At 33.4% G+C, this 24,104-nt stretch overlaps 1 protein-coding gene across 9 annotated transcripts in view; it reads left to right on the plus strand.

Moving 5' to 3' along the window:
• The window catches only part of LOC140452463 (latrophilin Cirl-like), a 931,875-nt gene that overhangs the window by 427,582 nt on the left and 480,189 nt on the right, over window positions 1-24,104 (plus strand). The gene's annotated exons all lie outside the window — the stretch shown is intronic.

Raw genomic sequence — 24,104 nt, forward strand, 5'->3', positions numbered from 1 at the left:
AGTTGTAATATGATCAGGGATAAACCTATGATAATTTTCGTGACTCCACTTTTTAATAGCTAATTTTTGGTATTTGGATACTAACTCTTTGAATGGTAATTTTGTTAATTAAATATACTCTTAGTCATTCATTATGCTTATTATATTTATACATGTTAGTAATATTTTTCTGGTTCCTTGTTGGGTTCTCTTCATTTTAAGTGGAATAAGAAATATTAAATATCCGGATGCTCCACCGTCGGTAACATCGTTAGGTGATCCAAAATTAACAATGTTTCTTGTTTTTCTTCATTTATGCATTTTCAATCGTTGATTTTTGAACTTGAACAATTTCTATAAATCCCTAATTTGTTTTCCGTTTCAAAATTAGTGGAAAATAAATTTTTTGTAAAACAGTATACTGATCTAAAAAAATACGGACTAAATAAAAAACAAAAGTGGATGACTAATGAAACATTAGATTAAAAAAAAAGAAGATAATATACCCTAACATAATAAAATAATATTGAGAAATAGAAAAATACAAAAGGCAAAGACAGAATGACACGAGGAAATCGAAGAATATTATCAAAAGGACGACATATTCAATCTTCATAAAACAAACAGATTAAAGGAACATAGGGATATCAAAGAGTTCTTGATTGACTTTAACAATGAAAGTGTTTTTCCTACCTCTATCTGTTAAACTGACTAAAAATGTATAAATGTAACCCCTCTAACTGATTTAGTACATTAAGTGCTCATAATTTTAGATAATTTATAGCCTTTTTTCGTTATGTCTGTACTTGGTTCCTTTTTCTCAGTATTAGTGTTTTCTGTATTATCTCCTACTATTTAGATTATTAAGAAATGCAATTTGATTATTACTGCAGATTTCCTCGGAATACATTTATTAAAAGTAAAATTTAGATTTAATAATACTATATTTAGTACATACTGTAGAAATTTCAAAGATATACCTCGAGGAGCTTTGAAACAAATCTCTCATTTGTTTCAACAAATTCTTCTCCAAGAATGGAAGAACATTTTCCATTCATATTTCTCTTGACAATGTGTTAACAATTTTTTTTCCAATAGCCTGTCTTCATCGTTCCTTTACTTTTTATTTAATTCCCTTGTATGTGTATTTAGTATTTCTTTTGTAGAGTAAATAAGAAATTCCCAAAATACTTAAAAAGTTAGCCCTTCCCTCCTCTTATTTAATAAAAGTAAAGTTTGCACCCTTCTTTCTAATATTTCTTACTGTTTTGCTTTTTAATAAATGAAATTTCATTATCACTGCAGCTTTCATCGGAATTTTTTATTTCTATTTTATCAACAGCCTGCCTCCACTGTTTCTCTCCTTCCTTTTTATTTAATTCACTCTTATTTTTTGTATATTTAGAGTTTCTATTGTAGAGTAGATAAGAAAATTTTCAAAATACTTAAAAATTTAGCCTTTTGGATTTAGCTATTTAATCGTCTTTATACCTTTCACTTATTTTTATTTTGCATGCTATAGAATAATTAGTTCTCTGTTCAATCGGGTTGACCATAGTTTTAATTTGAAAAAAGTATACAATGATTTCAAGAAGGCACTTTTTTCGTACCGTTTTAACCTACCATATAGCTTGCTTTTATACTAAACCAGCCATTTTCAGAACTTCTTAATCCACAGGTAGAATTTGGTTTCAAGATAATTTGAGCATGAAAGTTTGTGCGATGTTTTAACCTATAGAAATTTTTTGTAATGCTGTGCAAATTCTAAGAGAAAGGAACTTTATGCAGTGTATCTTTATTGGGAAAGCAACAATAAACAAATTTAGAACATGATATTAATATCATGTTCCTAATTTGTTACTTCTTTGATAATGAATGTTGGCAATTAGTCTGGAAATGATAATTTTATATAGTCCTATATTGGATGTTACACACCAGGTTCTAAGTACACAGAGGTAAATATGCTGAGACATTCATGTACCTGCATTATCAAGATAATTTTCTTTGTTGACTTATCTACTTTTGAAGAGCTATAAAATTCGAGAATCACATATATACATATATATATATATATATATATATATATATATATATATATATATATATATATATATATATATATATATATATATATATATATAATTTGCAATGTAATACACTTTTTCTTTGCTTGCTTCTTATTACTTAGTCTTAGTAACACTGCTGAATACGGTATTCGCCAAAATAAACAGTACTTGCCAAAATTTAAACGACTGAAATTGCGCATGCAATAGTTATCTATTTCATTTGGCTTATTTGTTATTTACTGCCTTATTAACAGCGCTCTATTATTAAAACCGTCGTGAAAATGGTTTCCACAACTGGGAAGAAAGAGTATATAGTAGAGCATTGTTTCTGCTTATACGGAAATGGATGGAATAACGGTCCAAGTGTGAAAAAAGTGTCTGAAAAATATTGACAAGTGTTCAACAAGGCGGCTCCCAGTAAAAGTGTAATGTAATTTCGTAACACTGGTAGTGTGTTGTGTCAACGGCTCTTCCGGTCGTCTAAAAACAGTTCTTACCAACAATAATCAAGGATGCATTCTCGATTAGATCTTACAATCTCCAAAATAAAGCCTTTAATGTACTATGTATAAACTAAATATTAGTGAAACATCTACACATCGACTGTTCAAATCTCTTAGTAGTTATCTTTACCACATTCAAACAGGACAAAGACTTTGTCCTGTGTTTTGAGGCTAGTGTACGAAGATCTCGATTTCTTGAGAAATATATATACAATAGATTATAATGAAGGTGAAAACATTAAAGCCGGATATTGCTATCGTGGAGCCATTCCATTGCCTTAGGAGTTATTTCGTGGATTTCATTTAAACTACCTTCGACTCGTGTTTCTGGACATTCCTGGGTGATGTGGTGGACTGTTTGTTCAGCAGCATTGCATTTGTCACATAGTGGGCTGTCTGCGATGCCCCACTGGTTAAGTGATTTATTGAATACTCCGTGACCTACTCTGATTTGGTTCAGATTACACCATCCTCGATGTGGAAGAGAGAAACCGTTGGGTTTGACTGTAGGATTTTCTATTAGGTATGCGTTTTTCACTTCTTCGTTTAATTCTCCTATCCGATGCTCATCGATTGTAAAATTGTTTGGAAGATTGTTAGATGTTCTTGTTGGCGGGTTTTGAGATCTCAGCCGGAGTTTGCTCTGGTTTAACTGATCGATGTCGGTATTTATTGGAGTAAAGAGCTTTAAGGGCAGTTAACGTTCGTGTTTTGGGTGGCGAAATGTTGCTTAAAATCAGAAACCATTGAGTTGGCGTACTCTTTATGGTCCCCGTAATATATCTCATGGTTTGATTTAATTGTACATCTAGAACATTAGTGTGGTGACTTCAGCCAGAGTGGAGTACAGTATTCAGCCGTTGAAGATACTAATGAAAGAGTGCTTTTCCTGATTTTGACTGCATTGGCTCCCTAAGAAGTGTTTGCAAGTTTATAAATGATGTGCTGCAGTTTTATGTAAGTGTTGCTTGAAAGTTAAAGTACGATCTAGTATTCCACCGAAATATGTTTAGTTATGTTAGGTTATGTTTTAGAATCACTCCTTCGGTATCTATGTTTATTCTGTGGTTTACTATTTAAATAGAAGGCTATTTAAATGGAAAGCAGTCATTTCTGTCTGTAGCATTTGGTTGAAGGCCCCATTTTTTAAAATATTTGTTAATAATATTTAGGTCGCCTTTTAGAATAGCTTTGGCGTTCCCGATGTTTGTTTCTTGTATACCTAAACCCATATCATATGCTTAAAAAAATTTGCCTGTGATTGTAATGGGAGCGTCTGAGCTGTAAATTTTTAACAAGGGCGGCGATAGAACCGCCCCTTGGGATAAGCCATTCTGTAAACCTTTAAATTGACTAGTTTTCTTATTAACGCTAATTTGAAATATAATCTGTCGCACAGAGATTTTTTTGCATAATTACTTTAATAATATGCCACAAAATAAGATTCAAAATGTTCAAATTTTTGTAAACAAATTTTGTAAAAGCCTCGCGTAGATTATTCTCTCAAAAATCTTCGAGCAGACACTTAAAAGCGCGATTGGTCTGTAACTCTCCGGTAGTGAAGTGTCTTTGCATGGTTTGCACATCGTTATGACATTGCTTTGTTTGACTAGTTTAGGAAGCTTTTGGTCGTCATTATCTGGTTGAAGAAATCTAGGAGCGACGTTTTATAAACTAGAGAATTATTTGGTTAACTCCTGCATCTTTGCGATACTTAATACGGGTGTTAAAAAGTTCCTCGGTCTCTATTGACCTCATGATTGGCAGGCTTTGTTGATGTGTACTTTTGACCTTTTTAAGCTGATATCGTACTTCCCTTTTATGAACTTTTTCTATTTCTTTTTCCTGATAAATGTATGCCTTATTTTGTTGAAGATGCTTACAGTTCTTGTTAAACAAGAGAGCTGCAGAGAGAATATTATTACACCTTTTATTAGAGATTTACGAAATTTTTGCCGCTCGCGAAATCTGCAGATTCACAGGCAATAGTTTCAACGGAATACCGCTAACTTTTCTTTTACATTTTGAAAACAGAATACTTCTCCGTGGAGCAAACTTCGAGTGCCCAGTACCCTCACCTGATATGACAACATCTGGTGCGTACATGTGGGGCATGCTGAAGGAATCAGTCAAAAGTTCCGCCTTCGGATATTGGGGAACTACGACAAAAGATAATAACCTATTTTCAAAAAGTACAGCAACCACTCTTTTTAAATATGTTGGATAATCTACAAAATCATTATGAAGCTTGTTTGAGTAGAAATGTTGCACATTTTGAACAATTAAATTATGTAAAATTGAAAATAAAAAAATAAATACAATGTTCACTTTCGGTACTGTTTATTTTGACGAATGCTGTAATTAAAGAGTACTTACAATTGCAACTCAATATAACGTATTTTTTGTGTAAAGATATAAGTAAACATGAAAATAATGCTTCCAGATTATTTCTTATATTGCAGTCTGGTCAGGATGATTAATAAACAATTTGATTTAATCTTAACTTAACCAAGGTGAACTTTAAAACTACAGTTTTCTTCTAAAATGTACAATAAACACTACGACCCATTTTTTTATCGTCTTACTCATATCCAGGGGACTTTTTCGGGTTCAGGTCTCTTTGTATTTTCTGACAAACTTGTTTAGCAGTAGACTTTTCTAAGAGTACTTCAAGTTGATATTCTTCTTCTTGTAGTGCCTATCCGTTTCGAACGTTGGCGACCAATCGAATAACAAAACAAATACTCAATTTGTTTGTACACCTAAAAACTGAAAGAAAGAAGAAGTGTAGGATGTCCCTTCAAAAGATAAAACAAAATTTGTTACCGAAACAGGCAAAAAACCTTGTAATGAAGAAAAAGACCTTATTTCTTGCATGTCGTTAAGCGACTGATTCAACAGCTTTTTAGATATTGTGTCTCCCTGTCTAAATTCTAAACATAAAAAAAGTAAAGCACTTTAGTTCTAAACCAAAAACAGCAATCACTTTTATTGCTAAATGTAAAGCGCTTAAAACAATAAATTACACGAAAGCCGCTGGTGAAAGTTTTTAATTCGTTTTGTAAGAGAACGACCGGAATTTCTGCATTGAATATTTATTTAAATAAAACTAAAACCTACACTAAATTCATCTACCACAGTTAATGGATTTTAACAAAGTTGTGGGTGGTCAAACTTGTAGAACAGGTGTTTACCAGTGTCGAAGCAATGATAGAATGAAATCTTGGGCAAGGGATGTACTTACGCTGCGGAGACACTAAAACACAGGCTATAAAACATGATCCACCCATGTTAGATTTCAATTTCGTTCTGAATGAGCTGAACAGTATTCTCTGTAACAAGGTTTTACTACTTTCATTGTCTTTATGTAGTCAGAACAGAAGCAGTTTTACTACAATATACCAAAAAAATTAATTTATTAAATACGAATTCGTATTAAAATGTAAGATGTAATGTAAAACTTTATATTTCAATTTTTTATCGATGACTATACGATGCCAACGATATTGACCAGCCTTTATTATCGTTGTATGCTTTGTATACCTATGTATGCTTTAAGAGCTTTGTACTTTGTTTCTAATTGTTCTTCTTAACCCATTAACGCCCAAATTATTATTTTTTTTAGTTTAAAAATTTTGCTTATACCTACATAATTATCAGTAATACGAGCATTGTTCTTAATATGGAAATCTTCATGAAATTGTTTATATATTTGAATTTTTGAATTTTAACCCATCCTATAAATAGATTACAGGGCGTTAGTGTTTCATAATTGCAAGTATGTATCAATGAGTTAAAAACCGTCATGGAAATTAACATTTTCCATAACATATTAGTAATTTAAATTTACAATTTTCTCCTGGAACATCTTCTTCACGTTTCTCCATAAAGTGTTCTATGCCATCGAATTTAATGTCCGTAAATACTTTATATGAGTAGCCTGCGTAGCGCAAGCGGTAGGATGCTCGCCTCGCAAGCTGGTGGTCCGGAGTTCGAATCCTACCGCCGGCAAGAACATCTAGACATTTTAAAAATGTCTATAGGCCCCAGGTCGACTCAGCCTGAATAAAAATGAGTACCTTGGGTAAAACCAGGGGTAATAATAGACGGTTGAAGCGTAGCACTGGCCATGTTACCTTCCTTGTATACCGTAGGCCCTAGATATAGCAGACTACCCTGCTATACTCCCAAAGCCGCGACAGCGGTATAAAACGGGAGACTATTATTATATAAATACTTTATATGTTAATGTTCTCGATCTTCCTACTATACTTCTTGTACTAAAGAGTCAAGTTTAGGTAGAGAACTGCTAATCGATCGGAATAGATCGGCGAAAAACTAATAGTCATATTTGACTTATTGAGTCGTTTTTAGAGAAGTCATGAATTTACTAATGCCATATCAATCAGTTGTGTGAATATTGGCCAATATCACTTCTTAGCATTGATTTTAGCGGCATATTTTCAAACAAATCAGTAGTGTCGACTCACGCCTCCTATGAATGTATTATGAATGAATGAATGTATTATATGGTGTAGGTAAAAGTTTATGGTCGGTATAGTAAAATTTAACAGGATATCTAACACATATATAAAATCATATTTTCAGCGAATAGACAAAGATAACAATCATATTTCCCCTTGGTCTCCCCTCCACATTCCTCATGCACGCCCATTAGTGAACGCTAGACGATTATTTCCGATCCAGCTTATACGTAAGAAACAGCGGTACGGTTGCCTTATTACATATTTGAATTAAAACATTGAACTGATTCAAAAAATTCGCGATCAGTGGCGCGGTTATATTGCCATTCAAAACTGGATGATGATATTAAAAATGAAACACTAATTGACACAAATACTGGTACAAAGTTTCTTAAATCCATGAGAAATTTAAAGATTCGCATTCGCTAGCATAGCCATAGCTATATTTCGGCAATAAAAGTGGTTACAGGGTCCCGTCACATTTTATTGCTAATCCCCAAAAACTACCCCATCATCCTCCTAGCGGAAAACTCATTCCTGGAAAAATCGAGATGTCGGCCAAAAACGTTGAAACCAGAAAAGTGAACCTCTATGAATTAATTGATAATTAAGGGCTGAAGTTTTATGCCAAGAAACACTTGATAGCTGCAACCGTTTCCCAAAAATAATGATGACTGTACCTATCTTAGCGTCATATTGTATTGCTAATTTAATTGTCTGGAATAATACTCGACCTACTTGCTAAATTGTTCAATGCTTCAATGCAAATCTTTTCCCAGGCGGAATAGAGCCTAATACAGTTTTAAAAAAATAATATATCATTTGACTCTAGCTTTTAGCTTGGAAAGCTAATTTTTCGCTATATTCTTTGCATAGATCAGATAGTATTTCTCTTAAGCTACAATATCCATATAATATGGCTACTGCGAGATATAGGCGAGATAGATAGATTTAGAGAAGTGGCCTTTTGGCCTATTCCACTGCGACCTTTTCAGATCTATTGTGGTCCTCTAGTCCTAGATAACATTTTACAGCCTGACCCTTTTTAAAAAGTCTAGTAGCTTCGAGACTGTACCTTCCATGTAGCTATTTACCGGTGGATTTTCTTCTCCTGATGCAAAGAACCGCACATTTTCCAGACTGTCACACTGACATAGAATGTACATCTGATAATCCCATCAGCTTTAAGTGCCTATTCAGCTTACAGTGCCCTGTTAGAAGACCTACTATGGCTTTGACTGTTTTCCTGTCTTTGCTTTGGCCTACTAAATTTTGGCGAATGTTCTGTAATTATATGTTTCTCCTGTCGTTGTCCTGTGAATTCCTCCACAATTCTAGAGATTTGTAAGCTACCCACTTTCTTGTAGCCGTTCTTGTTACTGTCTTTGCAACGCCGCAGAAGGGTTCCGGTCCAATGAATTGCATTAATGACCCTTGTTTGGCCATTTCATCTGATTTTTCATTGCCCTTATGACCCTCGTGCCCCGGTACCCAACCTACCGTAACCTTGCTACGCTCTCCTAGTTTATTTAGGGCACACACACAATCACATACTAGCTTAGAATTGACCTCTACAGAATTGAGTGCTTTAAGCTCTGCCTGACTATCTGTGAAGATGGCAACTGAACGGAACGTTCTTTCCTGCCTTTCTATTTCTTCTAGGCAGTGATGGATTGCCGTTATTTCTGCCTGAAAAACTGTTACATCCTTAGATGGACTTACCGGGAAATTTATCCCTTGATTTGTCCCTACTATGCCGGCTCCCACACCCTCCGATATTTTTGAGCCATCAGTGTACCAGGTAGCAGCAGCTTGTATCGGTACATCTTTATTCCAGTCTTCCCTGCCTGGTATCTTAATTGTGAGCTTTTTAAAGCTATATCTCGTAGCTTTTGCATCGATAGGTTGCCCCATCACAATATCGGCTTTTAGCTCCTCGATTAGCTTTCTGTTGTCAGCACCATGCATCTGGCTTATATGTCGCTGACTATGGATTAATATGTGCATCACTGATCTGGCTTCGCCCTTTATAAAGATATGAAGTGGTGGCGGATTCAGCAGAACTTCCAACGATGCAGTAGGAGTTGTTTTATGGCCCACGTAATACACAGGTATGCTAGCCTTTGTGTATTACCTAGCAGCCTTATTGCTCCCACTTGCTGCGTCTCTGTCCACCACGTCACCGAGCCATAGGTTATCACTACTCTAGTAACCCTTATGTATAACCATAGAGTCATCATAATTATCTAATTACCAGTAGTGTCTCAACCCCGGCACAGTTACAGAGTTTGGATACAGAGTTTGGATACACATGCACCTAGTATTCCCCGTAGTTTGTTTGGATAAATATATGTGGCCACTTAGATAATAACTAACCTAGATTATAGTTTCTTGGCATACAACTTTAACAATAAATTCGCAAGTAATTCATTGCGGTTCACTTTTCTAGTTTCATCGTTTTTTTGGCCGATATCTCGATTTTTCCAGGGATGAGTTTTGCGCTAGGGGATAATGGAGTAGTTTTTTAAAGTTAGCCGTTTTCATTGCCCAAATATAGCTATGGCTATGCTATAGCCATAGTTATAGCATAGCCGTACGAGTGAGAGCGTTTTAAAGCGAGTTTTAAAGAGAGCTCGGGAACTATCGCCGGGAGTATGAAGAACGAATCCTGCACTAAGGTCAGTTATGCGGCGTCCTGGACTGAGATGTCTTTTGAAGATTCCAGACCCTCCTCTATAAAGACGAAAAAAATGTCTGTATACGATAATATGGACTATTAGGCTAATCCGTACTTGTACCTCGTCCACATTGCCAAAGTGTCCTGTCTGCCATCGAGTACTATTCTGCTGCAGTTTAGATTGTACTATATAGAAAAGTTCGGCTTTTTTGTCAAGAATGTCGTTTTCTAATGAAATAGTACATAATATCAATGGAAAAAATTAACTTGCTAAGAAATTTAAATTTGCTGTAATTCGATGCAAAAGTAAAAGTCTTATGAATAAACACCTTATATTCCATTGTTTACCTGCTCCAGAATGGTTCAATAGTTTTAACTGATTATTTTAATAACAAAAAGATAGTTGATCAATTAAAAGGTTGGAAAACTGTATTAAAATTAAAACATATTTATCCTAACACGATAGTTTATTGAGTAATAACAGATTTACAAAATCCATTTTACTCAAACTATAAGCACAAACAAATAAAACAAACACAAAGCTAAAAGTTAGGTTAGGTTAGGTATTATACTATTAATGTCCTGTGCTGCTATCTGTAAAATGACAAGCCACAGCAGAAAATTAGAGATGAGGATTTCGAAAAATAATATTAACTGAAAAGAAATATTTTCAACTATAAAAACCATATTTTTAAGATTATATATTTGTGGCATTTTCTCTACACACTTTTAACATAATTTGTTAGAATTTTTATCAAACCTAGTTTTACAACTACTATGAGAAATATGTCAATTAACTCAATCAATTCCGAACATTCACGATATTGTACAATGTTTTGGTTATTTATTCGCCAACAGTGAAAGAAACCAACCCTCTTCAAAACTTATTAATAATGATGAACTTATATAGGTACTTATAATATATTGTTTGTTAATGTAGTTCTCTTATTTAATAATTTAGTTTGTGAACTTATATGGATTTGTCAGAATTAATTTACTAAAGCCAATGTACAAATTTGATGTATCCAAACAACTTACTGTCGTTAGAAAGTGGGAAAAAAGTAAACAATTCACAGAAAATCGATAGTCGTTAAGGTAAAGATGTCTAAACAAGAATTACAATAAATGTATTTATAGAATAGTTTTAAATAAAAAAAATTAAATTTCTTGCCTCTATTATGAGGATATAAAGGCTAAAAACGAGCATTTGTATTTTTCTTTAAGACTATAATCAAAATACAGTGGAGCGGTTGGGCAATTTGTGTAATGAAGAGTTTCATATTATCTGTAAAGGTGAAGCTTTTTGGCTATTTTACGCAAATCTTAGAGTAATAGCTGCATTAAATGTTTTATTAGACATTCAATAATGATATAGAATTAAAGTTGAGCAAAATTCAAGTTAATTCTGTTAAAAACTCGTTCCAGTGATTGCAGCGAGGTTTAAAACCGAACAGAACCATAATTTGAGTGTTATTTTTCGAAGGAGAAGAACACGACCTTTTTTAATAACTTGGCCACCTTTGTCTTCAAAATTGGAAACACCTGTAGGTGATCCGGGCTGGTTTAAAATGAACAACAAAATATCAAAAGGACCGGGTGGTCCAAAAGACCGGATTTTTTGCTGTAATTTTTATTAATTGCCTCGCACCGACTTAAATACAGACAAAACTATAGGTTGCAGCGCAAGCCTGTCAAAATAATCACATATAGTAGACAAATTAAGCCCTAACAGGTCATTTTATTTACCGGGTCACACCAAGCCATTTCTTGGGTGCGAGAGACACAAATGACTTCACAAAAAATATTTCAGAGTTACCTACTAATGAACCCAGTTATTAATGCGTAAATATGTGTACAAAGAAGACCTTGAGGCACACAGTAACATTCACAAAAAAACGCTCAAGACTGCATATTAACTACCTTTTGTTTCAACGCTTTCTTAATCTGTTTTTTGTTACTTGATATTCGAAATGCAACTGTTATTGTTTTGTAGTGGTCCACTTTGTCGTCCTTAATCTTAAAGTAAAATAAAATTTTATTCAAGTTATTACACAGTGGGTCGAAAATTTTCTTCTCTTAGTTTTTTGTAATTTGTATTAAAATATAAAGCAAAAATAAAAAACATAACTTTTTGCAAAGCATTCTTTATACATTATACATGGTGATTCATTAACAATGTTCAATCTCCTAGTTGTAGATTCTAGACCTCAAACTTAATGATTATATCCAACATGCCGCGCAACATGCCTTATACTACAAATAATGCTAATTTCCGAGATACCGGGTGTTTAAAGTTTAAATATGGATTTTAATTTTCGCAATAATCTTATATGTTTTAACAATTTCTATTTAAAAATGACAGTCTTACGTTTATTGGCATGAGGATTGCTAATTTAAAGTTTAATAGCATCGCTAAGAGAGCGCTAGTTAGTTACACTTGGTTGTGTTTAGTAAATCAAAGCAATTTTTTTTTTCGGGTAAACTATGGGTACAACTTTATTCTCTAAATGTGTAACAATAACAAATTAAAGTAATTAAAGCAGAAAAACAAAACACTTTAAAGGTAAATGTTCAAAATGTCAACCATTTACTTCAATACACTTTATGGTCCGGTTTGGCAAACATCTCTTAATATCAAATAACCCTTGTCTATTATTTTTAATCACATTCCAGGTTTCTTCTATTTTCTGTCTCAATTTTAAAAGAGAATTAGTTGTTTTTTTGTAAACTAATGCCTTCATTGCGACCAAATTGAAAAATCCAAAGGATTGAATTCAGGACTTCTTGGCGGCCAAGCAAGCTCACTTCCAAAACCAATCCATCGATACGACAACTGTTGATTGAGGTATTCACGAACTTCTAAAGAATAATGTGGTGCTATCCTGTCGTGCAAAAATCACATGTTTTGTAATAAAAGTGAGAGTTATATCCTCTAGTAATTCGTGTAAATTTTCGTGAAGAAAATCAAAATACAGAGGTCAATTGGTTGGCAGTTCAAAACTACCTAGTGAGTAGTCGCATATTACACCACAACAAATGTTAACCTTCAAGTCGAGTTGAAAATGGTTTTCTGTCTTAGTATGAGGATTTTCAGAATCTCAGAAACGATTATTTTTCCAATTAAATACTCCTCGTCTGTCCAATTAAATTGTATCTAGAAAATCTCGGTTAATATTTTGTTTATCTTGTAAAAATTGAGCAACTTATAGACGCACAGGTAAATCTTAAGGTAGTCAATTCTGAACAGGAGTGTAATGATAAGGATGCAGTTTTTACCTCTTTAATATTCTAAACACAGACGATTGGTTTTTCCCTGTTGTCAGACTTAATCGACGAGTACTGATATCTGTAGTCACAAATTTCATCTTCTTCATCGACAGTAATAGTTTTGTAGCCTCGTGTTGAGTTTTAGGACGTAAAAATTCCGTCTCACGTAGGTGGTTATAAAGATTTCGAAACAGTTTGTAGATGGGTTGCCTTCGATTTGGCTATAATTGTGAATATCTTCGGTCCGCCGTAATTTGATTGAGCAAAAACGCAAATCATATCGCGCATTTCATTGTTGGAAAAATCGTTATGCCTAGGCATTATTTGATATTTTTCGTATTAATTACTTAATTTTTAAAAACTGGTATACTAATTTAACACCTACTCTTATTATTAAATAATATTAACATCCAGTTTTATTGCCACAAAAACTGTCTATAATAAGTCTAAATGACATAAACCTACTTGAAAAAGTGAACGTTAAACCACGGTTAAATTCATAAATGCAAGTATAATGACACAAGCCTACTCGGAATTTGGAAAAGAAAAAAACGAAAAATTAAATTACGACTAAATTCGCGAATGTAAGGTTTATTTGATATATTTGGTTTATTTGAAACCGGGCCATAAAGTGTATTGAAGTAAATACTTAGTATATTTGTTTATTTTTGTTCTTTAATTTGTTGTTGTTACACAGTAAGAGAATAAAATTTTTACTGTAAAATTAAAATTCATTGGACTGTAGAATAGTTGAAAAATCTGCAGTCAAATGTAGGTCATAGTATTATTAATATAGGCAGAATTTATTCCCTATTATATTAATTTATTTGTAATACACTTTTAAAGCTAGAAAATTAAATATTTTTCTTCGCTTGTTTTACTCTAACAATACTTTTGAAATCACATTCTGTATGAGACACATGATTTTAAAAGAATAGATCGAAAAATAATCTCATTCCTAGAAGTCATTTTAAAATTTTAGCACCGTGGCAGGTCGAAGGAAAATACGGGTGATTATAATCTCCTTTAATTGTTACTGTTATGTGAAAGTTGTTTAAAAACAACACCTGTCTGGCATTGTATTAACTATAATTCAGTACTCTTACATATTTTACTATACGTTTAAATGTTGGTTATGGTATAATAATTATAAAATAAATGCTTTTCTTACATATTAATCCAGTATGTCATTTTTAAGTTAATAATATCCTTTAATAATTTCCAGCTGTTATTTTTATCTTTTAAATCTGCCCGTTAAAACTACACGGTACTATACTATACTTACAGTTACGGAGCCTAGGCCTCTATTATAGTGTATTTTTATGTATGAGAGAGTAATAAAACAATAAATTATGTATGCAAATCCCTAAACTGTTGATACGGGTGACTCAATGAAAAACAGATATTTCTCAACAAGTTTACAGAAGTATATAGGAAAACAATTTTAAATTGAGTATGACCACCAGGTATAAAGGTTGGAGCAGAATAGAATACAATAGTTGTGAGGGTTACTAATCCCTAAATAAGGTTGCCAGTGACGGAGTGATGGAGGTTAACAGGTACTAATGAATTTGCAAGAAATGTAAGATGTTTATTTTATTGGTTATATATAACTAATAAAAGTTTAATAAGTACCTACCTATTTGCAAAATAAAGTTTAATTATTTAGATAAAATAAAACGTTTTATTTTATCTATTTGCAAAATAAAGTTTAATTCTTTAGATAAAATAAAACGTTTTATTTTATCTGAAATGAGTGCATTCCACGAAGTAAGGGTTTCAACAATCAAACATTTAATTCTTTAATTCCAGGAATCTACGACAGTAATTGACTAGATAATTACCTTCTAAACTTATTCCACAGAAAATGTGATAGTGGGTTTTTCCATTTTGTATATAGGAAGGTCCAAGTGGCGTATTCAAAATTCTTAACAGTTGACTAAAAGTAGGTACTTCAGTTGCAAGGTGCAGTTTATTGTGTATACTAGTGTTATGGAAAATTTGGAAGTGCCGTGTAAACGCCGAAAAATTGGTCCTCTAACAGTTAATGAAAAAACATTAATATTTAATTGTTTTAAATCATTTACAGACAAACGTTTATGTGAAAGTGTTGATGAGACCGTTGAGTTAGTTAGCAGTACACTTGGTGTTGGGAAATCTACGATTTACAGAGTTATTAAAGAAGAGAAATGTGGTAGTTTTCAAATGCCACGTAATGCTCCAGGGAAACCAAAATTTCAAATAGAATATCATTTTAAAGAAGGACTTCGACGGAAAGTGCATGAATTCTTCTTTAGACAAGAATTTCCAACATTGGATAAAGTTCTTGTCTCAGTTCGAGATGATAAGGATTACCCAGAAATGAGTCGAAGTACGTTATGGAAACTTTTAAAAGAAATAGGCTTCCGCTGGAAAAAGAATCCCAGAAAGTCTATTTTATTAGAAAGAAGCGATATTGTCATATGGAGAAGACATTTTCTAAGAACCATAAAGGAAATGAGAAACCAAAAAAGAAAAATATTTTATCTTGATGAAACATGGATCAACGAGGGTCATACACCAAATAAATTTTGGCAGGATGAAACTGTTACAAGTCAAAGGCACGCTTTTGTAAATAACTTATCTACTGGTTTAAACCCACCATCAGGAAAGGGACGCAGGCTGATAATAGTACACATTGGCAGTTCAGACGGTTTTGTTGAAGGTGGTTTATTAACTTTTGAATCAACTCGTACCGGTGACTACCATGAAGACATGAACGCTGATGTCTTTCAAGAATGGTTCGAACAAATGATAGATCTTCTTCCTAAGAACTGTGTAATAGTAATGGATAATGCAAGTTATCACTCCAGACTTATAGAAGGACTGCCCACAACCAAGTGGTTAAAAAAAGACTTGCAGAAGCGGCTGAGTTCAAAAAATATTACGTACCATCCCGGATCTATAAGAAAGGAACTTTATTCGTTGTGTGCCCTTCATAAAGAAAAATTTTAAAAATACGAAATTGATGAAATTGCCAAAAATCGTGGAATGACAGTACTTAGATCCCCACCATATAATTGTGAATTAAACCCGATTGAACTGGTATGGGCACAGATAAAGAGTGAAGTTTCAAGAAAAAATACCACTTTTAAAATTCATGATGTTAAGCAGTTGTTTTTGGAGGCCGTAAATAATGTAAAACCTAAAAACTGGGAAAAGGCAGTAAATCACACTATTAAAGAAGAGGAAAAAATGTGGAAGCTGGACAATATTACTGATAAAATGATCGAGCCAGTTATTATAAATCTTGGTTCTGAAAGTTTATCTTCTGAATCTGATTTGGATTTGTAACAAGTAGCTGTAAGTTTTATATTAATATTTTTATTCATCTATTTAACATACCTTAGACGGTTTTAAAAACTCTTTTTCTCTTTTGTAATTTTTAAAAATTAAAAAAAATGTGAATTTTTTAAAACCCTTTTTAATGTAGGCCAGTCAGTTCTAATATAGTGTGTGATAAAAGAGGTCACTTTTGTTTACATACACATAACACTTTATAACACTGAAATAATTCATTTATTTTTTACAATTATTCAAAGTAATTTTTCAATTAATCTTGAGCACGCCCATGGAGTGGTCGGAGCTACCAGTTAAAATTATGCTAATTACTCTCTCGTTCATAAAAATAAACTATAAACGAGAAATATAGAGGTATTAGAGTACCGAGGTGTTTTTAGCTCCATCAACCAGAAAGGTGAGATTTTAAAACCAGTGATATTAAAAAAAGATAAATAATAAAAGTACGTCCTTAATGCGCACCAAGGTTAGACTATTTAATAGTTGCTTTTCCAATTCAAGTATAATAGAAAGTTTATGACTATGGGATCTAAGTGTAATATAGTGCAGCGATATACTCCATCATCCCCTAACTCCCAAACACACCTCCAGAAAACCGAGATATCGGCCAAAAAGTGAACCACAAGGAATTTATTGCTAATTTGTTGCCAAAGTTTTACGCCAAGAAACAATTTATTGCTGCAGGCGTTTCCGAGAAACAATGATTTTACTAACTTTACGGTAAAGCTATCATAGCCATAACTATATCTCGGCAAGAAAAAGGAATGCAAGGCCCATCTTGGTGGTATATTTTATTGCCAATTAATTGCTGTTGATTTGTATCTTAAACAATCCCCAAAAACTGCCCCATCATCCGCCTAACGGATAACTCATCCTTTCAAAAACCGAGATATTGGCCAAGAAGTGAACCGCAAGGAATTGATTGCTAATTTATTTCAAATGTTTTACGTCAAGAAACAATTTATTGCTGCAGCTTTCCGAGACACAATGGTTATGCTAACTGTACGGTAAAGCTAGTATAGTCAGTTATATCTCGGCAAGGAAAAGGGGTACAGGGCCCATCTTGGCAGCATATTTTATTGCTAATTAATTGCTGTTTATTGTTATATTAACTGACCCCCATAAACTACCGTATCACTCGGCCTGGCCTAGCAATTCGGCCTTATAAAATGAATATGCTAACTTTACAGACATGGCAAGGTTAGCGACGGTACCAAGTTAGCGACGAATCTGCAAGGTTCGGTGACTAGTTAAATAATCCAACCGGCATTTATGGAACAAAATGATGGAACACAACATTTTCATGTACCTAAAAAATTACAAGCATGCTTTTTTAGTTCTCTGAACAGAGTGTAGCAAAATATTTGTTAATTCGTTTTTCATTTTGTACATTATTTCGTTAAAGACCGTTTCTTTGTATTTTAAGAAAGGGGAATTTTCATAAAATACCAGGTCCAGACCCTAGTTATGTCGAGATTCTCTTCCGGTCGCTGAGATAACCTTCGAGTCCACCACATATGGCACACTCTACCGTAATTTCTGCCGGGGTGGAAGCTTACCCACTAAAACCCTCCGTTCGCTCAACCACACTGTAATTCGCGAATGTAGGCCAGGACCGCTCAGGTGGTAGCAAATCTGACATGTTCTTCGTCGCCTTTTTGACGTCCGCTAACTCCTGGGTAGGTTACCGAAGTTGCTCCACGGCTATCACACGGGACGCATTAGCGCCTTTAATTCACCCGATACTCATTTAGGCTTAGTCGTCACTCGGTGGCTACATCTAAAACAGCTCAGGCTGCTTCTCTTTAATCTTCTTGGACTGGAGCGTGTTTCTCACAAAAGCCTTGGTCCTAGCTCATATACTTTTGTCCGCACGTATCCTCTCGATCATATCTCTCACAGACTCAAAACGAACCCATTTGTTATCTCTAATACATGACTTTCTATACTCCATCCTACACATTCCAACAAAGTATGTATCACAATGTCGACCAAACCACAGTAAGGTTGTTTGAAGCTGCTTGACAGGAAATAATACAGTCGCCGGTACCCACATTCAAACCACGTCTTCAGGTCGGGTATGAGAGACTTGGTCCACTGAGCCACATCCTGTGTTGCCTCCCATTTCGCTTGCTACGTCCGTATAGATGTAACTCTCTCCTCGCACTTTCAGTCACTCCGCTGTTCCGATTTCATCGAAACAAATGGGTCACAGTGTCGCCGCAGATTCAGTCCTGTAGGCGCTTTCCACGCGTAACAGACTTGTTCTGTCTGTGCGTATCAAAAGCCTCCGGTAAGACGATATTTTTACAACTCCACTCCAAACTGGGGCCGTATAAAGGACGGCAGTTTTAACCACACCGTGCAAAACCCTCTTACTTTCGGACTTGGCCCCGTCGATGTTATGCGTTATCTCTCTCCCAGCGAGGTAAGTTGTAAAAGAACTAAAATTCGCGATTGGATATTAATCATAAGATACTTTGTTTTGATCCTTAGTCGAATAAAAGCAATCTACGTGTAATGAAATGTGGTGAAACCATTCATGTAATGAATGGCGAAATGGAATATAGAAAAGGAATCAGTCAAGTAATATCCGCAATAGCACGGATATAACGAGAATGTACAAATCAAAAACAGAACTCAAAATATAAGAACTAATTTCGCAATCCACATAAATCTATACCATAAAGAATGACAGAGTAGATTGTTGAGAACGAAATACAATATACCATATGCCTTAATAAAATGAGAAGAAGAAGAAAGTAGGCATATCAACAGTTTGCATAGTTCTACAGCTATTCCTCACAAACGTTGCATTATTAAAACCCATCGAAAAGAAAATCGTAATTAGAGCAGGCCTTGGAAAATTGTTCCCTTTGGTTGGTTCGTCAATTCCACACAAGGAATTCATAATATATGTAAATACGTATTACATAACCTAAGTTATATATACGATTATCTGATTTCTTTAAAGGTTAATTTTAAAGTAAATAAAATAGTCCAATTAGAATAAAGAATTTAAGTGATGCCATTTATGATAAAGCACTAAACGAATTTACTTGAACTACTTACATCGAATACAGTGGATTTTAAACCCCATAAACAAATTGATTATATCTGCTACAGAAAGAATAAGGTAGTCAAGTTACTTAAATAGAACTAGGCCAATCATAATTTGTTGAGTATATAAATTGGTAATTTTAGAATGTGACAAATTGTAAAATAAAGAGGTTTTGTAGAATCAAACAATCTTCATATATTACAAAAATTGTTAAAAATTTTGTGTATTGAAGTCTAAACAAACACTAACTCTTCTCTGAAAGAAAGAAAACAACACTTAAAAACCTAGATGGAGATGGGATTTAAATGATGCTTCTGCCTGCTTCTTATTATTGCATTAAAGAACTATATCTAAAAAGATATTGAATTGTTCTTTGGTTGTGTGTTGTGAAATCGTCATTAGTACCCGTAGCAATAAGCGATTCTATGATATCCTTAAATTGCCATTTTTTTATAGATCTATTAATTATACTACGGTTCAATGTATTCATTCTATTGTTTATTAATCTCGTTAAAATTTTATTAACCGTAGTTTTATTAGTTCAAGGTGCAATTCTATGTAGGTTTTTCTATTTTATTCCTATCTAAAATTAAATATGATTTCTCGAACAATATGAAATTATTCATCAGCATGATTCTCTTGCGACAGGTCTTTCTTTCTAAAAACACCCCGGAGGAAACATTTCGAGTGGGAAACCATATTATTTAGATTTTATGCCAAAAGTTCTTCGCTTTCTGCTAACCTCACATATACTTTATATTAATAAATATTTGGAATTACATTGCCAAAATTTAAACACTATACATGTGGTCACAAGATCTGCTATCAGAAATAAATAAAATATAATATAAATTAATTCAGTCAACAGTGAAAAGTCTGTACTAATGAAGTGATCTGGGGACTCTTGTGTGTGTATGAGAGAGAGAGATGGCATTAGACAAAAAATCTTTTTGCCACAGAAAATTGTTATAAGGATGTTTAAATTTTTATTTTAGAATCGTTTATAAACCTGATTAGAATATTATATATAGATTTATCAGAATAAGATAACAGATTGCTGATGTTAACTGGTAGGCTAATATTGAGATCAATTAAACCTAAATTTAGGCTTCGAGTCTGTTCCCTATGATTAGGACAATCGAAAAATAAGTGGTTCAAATCTCCGACAGATTTACCATCACAAGGACAGAAAGGGGTTTCATAGATTCCAATCCTATACAGATGCTCTGGAAAGAGGCCATGGTTAAGTTTTAACTTAGTCTTTGCTAGCTGTATAAGGTTTTGTAGAAGTCTTTGAGTATCTTTGTTATTTTATATTTATTCTGCTCTTCTGTATTATTGGTGTCTTTCATTTTGATAATTTTTTGGACACCCAGTGTTGGTCTTAAATATTTTTGGTCTCTGTTGTTTTTAATTACTTTATTAAGTTCTCATTCCATTTTTTTATATCGCGTTTTAGTTCTTTTTTAATTATTGTTTTATTAAGTTCTGCGTATGCTTGAGTGTAGTGTTTGTTTTCCGTAGTAATGGAATATTAAATAATCTGTTTACTCTGTATTCATATTGTCATTAACCATAAAGTTGTCAATTTTTGTTTAATACTGATTCAGAACCTTAAAGTTTTTGCCTGTTTTAAGTAGATTAAGCACTAAATTTATCATTGTTGTCTTCATTTTACCAACATTTGCCACCAAGAGAGCATTTTAGTCAAATCTATAGCAAAAATCTATAAAATTCTAGATGTAGGAAATTGTTTATCATGTTAGAGTATGACAAAAGCAAATATGGAGTAAGTTTGTTGTAGCAGTAAAATATTTTTAAATCTCAGTTTTGAAAAGATTTATATATATATATATATATATATATATATATATATATATAATATAAATTTTATTATTTATTATTTTATTATTTATATATATATTTATATATTTAGAGATTCTACAGTATCACTGCCTTCCCTCGCTCAACCGTTTCCATCTCTATCTGTTGTTCCATTCTCCATCGTTTAGGCCTCTCTTACTCATGGCGTCGTCTACTTCGTTCGTCCAGGATTTTCGGGGTCGTCCTCTTTTCCTCCTTCCTATGGGGCTCCATTCGGTTGTTCTCTTTATCCATCTGCTGTCGCTAGTTCTTCTTACATGTCCATACCACTTTAGTCTTTTTTGTTCTATATATGTTAGTATGTCTGTTTCTATTGATGTTCTTTGCTTTATTTCGTCATTACTTCTCCTATCCACTCTTGTTACTCTGCAGCATCTTCGCAGGCATTCCATCTCTGTTGCTACTATCTTACTGCTGTTTTTCTTGTTTATGATCCAATTTTTAGCCCCATATGTCATAATACTTCGTACTAATGTTTTATAAATCTGTGTTTTTGTGAAGAAAAACACAGATTTATAAAACATTAGTACGAATTTTTTTTGAAAAGATTTATTCATCCCAAATACTTCTTCTTTCACTACCCTGTCCGATTATCGACAGTTGGCGATCATATTGGCAATAATAACTTTGTTTACGGCGGCTCTAAATAAATTAGCGGTGGTCTCTTGATACCAATCTCGGAGCCAGGATGTTCTTCTTTGGCCTGGGCCTCTCCTTCCGGCGATCTTACCCTGTATTATAAGGTGTCGAAGGTTATACCTCTCTGAATGTCTCTAAGGCTTCTTTGAAAATAAATTCGGAGTAGATATTAAAAAATAGAGGCGATAGGATACATCCTTGCCTCACTCCACGTCGTATTTCCACTGCTTCCGTCGTGTTGTGTCCACTTCGTATGTTTGCACATTGATGCCAATACAAATTTTTGATAATACGGAGGTCTCGGTCATCAATTCCCACCTGTTGCAAGACACCTATAAGTTTGTCATGGTTTATTCGGTCAAAGGCCTTTTCGAAGTCGATAAAACACATATATACCGATTGTTCGATATTCCTACATCTTTAAACCATGACCTGCAAACTGAAGAGTGCTTCTCTGGTTCTAAAGTTGTTTCTGAAACCAAATTGTGTTTCACTTAGTTGTACTTCTATTTTGTTGTAAAGTCTCGAGTGCAGTATTCTTAGGAAAATTTTCAGTACATGACTCATCAGACTGATAGGGCGATGATTGCTACACTGTTTGGCATTTACTTTTTTTTTCGGTATCATTACAAATGTTGAAATTAGCCAGTCTGATGGTATATGTCCTGTTTCGTATATTTTATTTATTGTGTACATCCAATATACACATTAAAGATTATTTCAATATACAGAGCTAAACCAAAATGTCCAAGAGTTTATTTTCTATTAATTAAGGACTGTTTATAGATAGTATGGCACAGAACTTCTTAGATTTTTTATGGTCTATGAAGCTGTAATTTCTGCATTATTTACTGCAACTTTAAATTCATTTGTTCTCGTAATTTATTATTATTGGTAGCTCGATTTATGACTTTCTTCTTAAAACCTTTAGAGCATAATGTAAAATTACTCTCTGTTGAGTATTACATTTCTTAGACTAGCTAATAATAAATAATTTATACATAAAATTAGCAGTATAATAAATATAACTGTCGAAACAACTAAAATGGATATTAAAATGATCCCAGAAGCTAGCTGGAAGAAGTAAAATAACTTCCCCGTATTCCGTTATGCCTTATTCACAAGGTGTTATTTAATACCTCTTATTTTATTCAAGCCTTATTTATTTGCCATTGGATTCTTTTTCAAATTGTATGCTTGAAGCAATACCTTTTTACGATTTCGTTTAAATTTATTTAACACTATATGGTATATATATCATGTCTATGTCAGGAAAAACTCCTCAATGAACAATGCAGTCATTATTTTATTATACCATCGGCAATTTGTTTACTTGAACACGGCGTCGCTTCAGCCAATGCACAAACTTGAATTTCTCTAATTTCTCGTTCTTGAGAAATTTTCTTTTCGCGAGGTTGATCTGATGGGCAGCATTTTTTACATCTGCCATTAGTACAGCCAAACTTTTCAAATTGATGAATAATGTCCTATACAGTTTTTTCAATAGGTATTGGCCTATTTTCAAAAGCCATAATAAATGAATTAATAGTTTCTTGTATTGAATTGCCACCAAAGTGCCCAAAGTACGATTTTATTATTTGTACCCGTTCTTTTTTTTTGTATAAACAATCAGCATATCAAATTTTTATCTTCACACTTACGCGGTTACCTCCAAAAAGAAATACATAGCATAGCGTTTGGCCTGTCTCGTATGCAGTTTACCATTGAAGAGAACGGACGAATGACGATGTTGCCAAAATTATCTTGTTTTATTGGAAATTAGGTTACAATTTCGTCAAATAAAAATGCGAATCTGTAAATTTCTCATGGATTTAAGAAATTTTGTACCAGTATTTGTGTCAATTAGTGTTTCATTTTTAATATCATCATCCAGTTTTGAATGGCAATATAATCGCGCCACTGATCGTCAAGTTTTTGAATCAATTCAATTTTTAATTCAAATATGTAATAAGGAAACCCTGCCGCTGTTTCTTACGTATAAGCTGGATCGGAAATAATCGTCTGGCGTTCACTAATGGGCGTACATGAGGAATGTCGAGGGGAGACCAAGGGGAAATATGATTGTTATCTTTGCCTATTCGCTGAAAATATGATTTTATATCTGTGTTAGATATCCTGTTAAATTCTACTATACCGTCTATAAACTTTTACCTACACCGTATATTATATATATATATATATATA

Source organism: Diabrotica undecimpunctata, chromosome 10 (assembly GCF_040954645.1).
Source record: "Diabrotica undecimpunctata isolate CICGRU chromosome 10, icDiaUnde3, whole genome shotgun sequence".
Taxonomy (NCBI): Eukaryota; Metazoa; Arthropoda; class Insecta; order Coleoptera; family Chrysomelidae; genus Diabrotica; species Diabrotica undecimpunctata.